A 6,801-nucleotide genomic window follows, 5' to 3' on the forward strand; every position below is an offset into this window, starting at 1 on the left:
AAAATTTCTTGTAGAATACTAGAAACATCCATATAGAAATATCCACTATTCTGGTGTTTAGTTGGTATCAGGACTGTTCTGTACTTACCACGTTTACATTTTTATATTGAGTTTACACTAATTCTCTAGTGAGCAAATATAAGTTCATACTCTTAAAATCGCCAACACTATTTTTTTTGACAAATATTAAAATGAAACTAAATTTAATAAATTAAAATAGTCCTGAATCTGTAAAAAGCTGCTAAATCTTATTCATAAGCTTGTTTGAGATGAGCCGGTCCTGCACAGAATCGATCATAGGCGATCGCAGCACAATGCATGCTGGTTAGATTTGTCTCCGACCTGCTGTGATGTCATAATCTCACGAGATTGAGGCGGACAGTTTTTAAAGTCAGGCGGTGCAGTTGCTCTCCACCGAGGGCATGATGGGAACCGCCTGGCTGTTGGCTCTTCAGAGTCCACTTTACAGACGAGGCGCAGTTAATCTCGAACAAGGCTAATAATACGTTTGTCTTTTTACGACCAATCAGAGCTTTCCTACCTGCAGACCAGCATGTTTAATCTGTTCAGCCAGCTCCACACAGTTGTTGAAGGAGACCATCAGGTTGTCACACAGGCTGTTGCTGATGTCACCGTGATGGAGGTGTTCCTCCACCAATGACTGGTACTTCAGACTCTGTCTGATCAGAAGTGGTCACACAACTCAAAACAAAGTGATTCGTCCAGTGACGGTAAATTTGAAATCAACAAAAACAGTAGGTGTCAACATGACTGTCTGCTGTACTGACTTTATGAGGAATTTCCATGTGTTTGCGTGCAGTGCTATGTCCAGGTTGGAGATAATAGAGCAGATGTCCAGCATGTTGTGAATCACTGAGGAAGATGAAACATAACTTGCATTGATGGTCTAGGTACAACGAGGGATATGCTTCATAACAAAGGGTGTGGCTGTGGAAAACTAACAGATGCATACAAATCCACACACACACCTGTTACAATATCAGAGACCTCTTCCTCTGTGCCACTGCTGTCCAGGGAAATGCGGTCCAGCAGCTCCAGCAGACCCTTCTGGAGGGAGTAAGCCTCCTTGAAGAGTCCTTGCAGCAGGTCAGCCACCAGGGACAGACGGCCACAGTAAACCACCTCACTCTCCTGAGGACAACATGCAGAGAATGCTTAAACTCATTACTTTCATTTGAATATATTTTTCATACACATAAAACATTTTTTTTTTTCAGTAGATGGATTTCAATTAATGTGTGACTGGATTTCATGTTCCCCCGCATTGCTTAATGATTGTGTTTCATTCTAGAGAAAGATGCTCATCACAAGTTTCCAGTTAATGAGGTCATCTTGAGCTCAAATAATATTTCCGGTCATAAAATATTTCCAAAAACAAGAAAGAGGAAACTGAGGATGAAGCTCAAACGAGTCTCTCGAGGCGCGTCTGTGCTGCAAATTGTATTTTTTTTATTTTGCGTCCCCTGCACTTTGGAATCACTAATCCCCCATTTAAATAACATTTTACCCATTTTAAAATAGTCAAAATAAGCAATGGATAAATTATCAAATTTTAGTTTTAAATGCAAAACTCAATTAATAATAATAGTATTTAAAATAAGAAGCATTCAGCCATAATTATAGCAGATTGGGAGTTAAAATGTATCCATTACAGCCACTGATAAACGCAACAGGCCAACCTTGCAGTGCTGAAAGGTTTCCCTCAGAACCTTCAGGATACAAGTCGGTAACGAGCGGATGGCATCTAAGTCAGGGACTTCCTCAAATGTGCCAATGTGACGCACACAAGTGGATAGGGCATCAATTATCTGCACCATTGCCTGAAATAGAAAGCAGGATGTTGTCAAAATATTGGTACGGGCAGAAGTGAGAATAATGTTTTTCAGAAATAAATATCATACATAACCTAAACTTGTATGGTACTAATTGAACCATTTAAAAATACACAGCCTGTCTATATAACAACTAAGACAGCAATAATACTTGTACCTGCAGAATGTTTCTTAGTAAGGCACACAGGTCAGTGTTTTGACTGGACAGCCCTCCTACTTGGTCCACGAGTTCTTTGACCATGCTTTCAAACATGGTCACCGCCTGCAGACATTTGTGATGGATAAGAAACAGTCACAAAGACAAATTAATACTGCAATACTATAATACACATTTAAAGGGAAAGCGTGAATGAATAGAAAAATACAAGACAATTATAGTTATATCTACAAATCATTTGGCTTTTCCCCATGACCTTCATTCACTCTTTGTTATTTAACAAATGCTATAAAATAAATTTACATAATACACTAATGAAAATATGCATTCATCATGTTTTTTTAACCTTTGGTAGGATCTTGGAGAAGCACTCATCTTCCAGCTCAGACAGACCAATATGAGGGAGGAACATGTCCGTGATGACCTTCAGTATACCTGGAGGGATGTTATATTTATAAGACAGTTCGTACTCAGATCCCCAAAAAAGTAAGCAGTTTGTAATTACAAATTGTGCAATGAAGAAACTTACGTATATGATCATCCCAATTCTCAGAGTTATTATGCAAAGAGTGCAACAAGTCAAGGAAAACCACACCATTACAGCACATTAATTTCCTTTGTATAAACCTGAGAAATTAGTATCAGCTAAACACAAACGTGTGCTGGACTTCATCCAGAAAATACCAAAACAAATGATCTTGAGACGCTGTGAAGATATTCATAAGAACTGGCATAGTGCCACCACCTCATTGAAATAAGTTAAATTCTATAAATATGTCATTTAAACTATAGACTGTATCCCAAATATTATACTCCTCCTCCCCCATCTGTTATGCATTTTAAACCTTAGCAATACCTGCATATCACTCCATAAAACACCCAGAGTATCACACTGAAACTGAAGAATGAATCAGCTAGCTGTCACGTTTGAGAGGATATGGTGAGTTTGGGCAGGACAGACTTGAGATTCTGGCGGCAGGTTTCCTGACTCCACTGCAGCACCTCGTCCAGGAGAGAAGAGTTGGTCTGGGACATGATGACAGCGGTCACCGGCGGGTCAGGAATACTGTCGCGAGGAGGAAAAAGCTTGTAATGCATGTTTAAACCAGGGAGAAACGAGACTAGCGTTAGCTCGCTATGATATGTGTGTTGATAACGTTGAATGTTAGCGTGGTAGTTCATGATAGTTTAGACAACACATAACGTTAGCTAAGTTAGTTAAGTTATAGCGTCTTACCATAAATTACTTGACTGAATCTTCTTTTCAGGAGCATAACGTCCCACTTACGCGTTTGTTTCTCTGAGCGTCACCGTTTTGTTTTGGTTATTCGCTAAAACCGTGGAAAGGTAACTGAAGAAGATAGGTGACCGTGGACGTTACAGTCTTTGCGTCGCTTTGGACAAACATACCGCGCGCCGTTGTTTGAAACGGATGTGACNCCAAAACAAATGATCTTGAGACGGTGTGAAGATATTCATAAGAACTGGCATAGTGCCACCACCTCATTGAAATCAGTAAAATTCCATAAATATGCCATTTAAACTATAGACTGTATACCAAATATTATACTCCTCCTCCCCCATCTGTTATGCATTTTAAACCTTAGCAATACCTGCACATCACTCCATAAAAAACCCAGAGTATCACTCTGAACCTGAAGAATGAATCAGCTCGCTGTCACGTTTGAGAGGATATGGTGAGTTTGGGCAGGACAGACTTGAGATTCTGGCGGCAGGTTTCCTGACTCCACTGCAGCACCTCGTCCAGGAGAGAAGAGTTGTTCTGGGACATGATGACAGCGGTCACCGGCGGGTCAGGAATTCTGTCGCGAGGAGGAAAAAGCTTGTAATGCATGTTTAAACCAGGGAGAAACGAGACTAGCGTTAGCTCGCTATGATATGTGTGTTGCTAACGTTGAATGTTAGCGTGGTAGTTCATGATAGTTTAACAACACATAACGTTAGCTCAGTTAGTTAAGTTATAGCGTCTTACCATAAATTACTTGACTGAATCTTCTTTTCAGGAGCATAACGTCCCACTTACACGTTTGTTTCTCTGCGCGTCACCGTTTTGTTTTGGTTATTCGCTAAAACCGTGGAAAGGTAACTGAAGAAGATAGGTGACCGTGGACGTTACAGTCTTTGCGTCGCTTTGGACAAACATACCGCGCGCCGTTGTTTGAAACGGATGTGACGTAGGCGCGACGATGCTCATCTGCCTTCGCTCTGATTGGTTGAAATGTAAAATGATTAAACGTTCAGCCAATTGAGGGAAGCGATGAATGTACACCGTTGTAAATAACAACAGCATCATAAAGATGTGGACTATAAATACATGTAAATACATTCTGGGTGCCAAGTACTATTTAACATATGACAATAATACGCATTATTAATTAAATATATATATATATACTTGTTTCCCAAATGTATCTATAGTTTAAATGATAATTTATGAAATCTATAGTTTGAGGCCTTGTCTTAATAGTTATAGTTATAGTTAAATCCCATATTTGTTTAAGAATGTTCACTCATGTTCATGTGTCAGAGTGATAAAACAAAGCACATATAATATAGGAAATGAAAATTCTCTTTATACGTATATATTTCTCATCAATAAACACATGCAGGTTGGGCTGGAAATGACTAAGATGTTTAGATTGTATTTAAGTGAGTTATGGGAAGGATGATATTTATCCATAGGAGTCGGAAATTTATCTTGGCACTGTCATGATTGACTCCATAAAATCAGTGTCTGGAAAGCCATTGTTTACAGATAGGATCTTGACCATTGAAGTAAACCATCAAGCTTTTGTTCCACCTTTGTTTCCTGAAAGAGGTGTTCGCGCCTGCTGTTGCAGGAAGGGAACCATTTCTTGTTTAGGAAACCGGATTACACATTGATACTTATCTCTTTCAAATACAGTTAATTGTGATAATGCTTGCTTTGTAGTCTTTTTACACTTGGAAGGAATTATCAAAATACATGGTATTTTTTCCTCCACTTGATCAACCTGATTCAGGAGTTCATGATTTACTTTAGTCCCATAATAACCCGTAGACGCAACATTCCTGTAGAATACAGTGATTTGGCTATTGTAAGATAATGAAAAGCATCTTTTTATTGCTCCCCAATAAAACATATTTAACTTGTCCCCAAAGAAGTCAAAAGGCTTGTATCAGCATTTCCAATTGACATTGTATACAGTGAATACAAATACTTCAAAAGCAATCCTCAACAAACTACAAAAACAGAATGACTTGGGGCAAATTAAGAAAAAAGTATTTCTGTGGGTTATATTCTGTGAGATTGTTATATTCTGTGAGATAATGGAAAAGGGTATCATGGGAAAACTTGCTCCATGCTTCAGATGGAAAACGGAAGGCTTTTTTCCCTCTTTCTTTTTCAGGTTACAGTCACAATGCAGCCAGGATTGGTGTCATGTGTTAAGTCTGCTGATGAGGGTCAATGTGACTGGAGGAAAATAACATCGTCAGAGTTACGCGCCAGTCTTCCTCTTGGTGTTTTCTTGATAACTCGCCAGGTACCTGGTGAGTCACTGGCAAAATAAAGAAAGTAATCACAAGAATGTGGCTATAGCTGCTGGAATAGAACGTGTACCTTTAAAGACCCATGGAAACACCCAGAAGGAAAAGGATGTAGACTCTTATAATGTGGATGGTTGACATGTGTGGGAATACAAGTATATTGTGTGGCTAATACATATAACATATTAATGTCAACTATTTAGAGGCACCTGAACAGCCCATGTATCATCACATGCTGTCTATACGCAGATTATAACGTTGGCTTTGTAGGCCTATACTGTTCATCCTGAGGAAATACCACAAGCAATAAAGTATGAAAGTGTTTCTTTTTCTTTTTTTGCATCACATTTGTATTTCACAAACAGAGGCTCAATCGGTCCACCCCAGACTCGTAAGCAAATATTAGATGATATATTTTGTTTGACATTCATGATCCGCAGAGGATTATCCTTGACTGATCCCCTGACTTTTCCTTCTGATGCCAACAGCAGGTCAAGTTGTTCACATATCCTGTAAATGTATACTGTTTGTTATTGTTTTATATTTGTTATGGTCTGTCAAGGGACTACATATGCAAATGATGTGCAGCTAATCTGGTACAGTGCATCAAATNAATACAATCTAAGACAATTACTATGCAAACAAATAAAGGCAGCTCAACTTGTGTTTGCTTTCTGAATGAGTTAACACGATATTGCCCACAGGCCCGTTCATAGAGACGTTACCTATTGAGGAATCCCGAGTCGCTTTGGGGATCCCCCACAATCCCGTGCTGCTATTATAAAAGACAGATACACATTTATTATTTATTTAAAAAAAAGAAGAACACCAATATTGGACTTCAGACTTTTTTTTAAAAAGGACATTAATCATTTTACCTCTCTAAAAGTTTCAAGAAGTTGAGAGGGTAAAAATCTGTCAAATAAATTAAGTAGTTTAGTCGGAAGACAATACACTTGTATTTATCATACATCTGCCATCATCAAGAAGAAGTATGTGCAACAAATTAAATTATATTTTAACTCATGGTCTCTTAAAAAAAATACTGAGATAATAATATATGATAAAATATAATTAGCATCCAGTTTGGCTTTACAGCTCATGATTTGTATACTGAACAGCAACAGATCNCTGATAATATTAATAAGAATAATGATAATGATAATAATAATAATAACTCTTGTATGAATCAAATCTATATTAGAAAAATATGGTGGAAATAATTAATATCTCTCTGTATTG

General features: G+C 38.2%; 1 pseudogene; it reads right to left on the reverse strand.

Moving 5' to 3' along the window:
* LOC130191585 (uncharacterized protein C1orf112 homolog) overlaps window positions 1–3,410 on the reverse strand; it is a 15,299-nt pseudogene extending 11,889 nt beyond the window's left edge.
* Window positions 3,411–6,801: the final 3,391 nt, after the last annotated feature.

This window comes from Pseudoliparis swirei, unplaced genomic scaffold, assembly GCF_029220125.1.
Source record: "Pseudoliparis swirei isolate HS2019 ecotype Mariana Trench unplaced genomic scaffold, NWPU_hadal_v1 hadal_166, whole genome shotgun sequence".
In the NCBI taxonomy this organism is placed as follows: domain Eukaryota; kingdom Metazoa; phylum Chordata; class Actinopteri; order Perciformes; family Liparidae; genus Pseudoliparis; species Pseudoliparis swirei.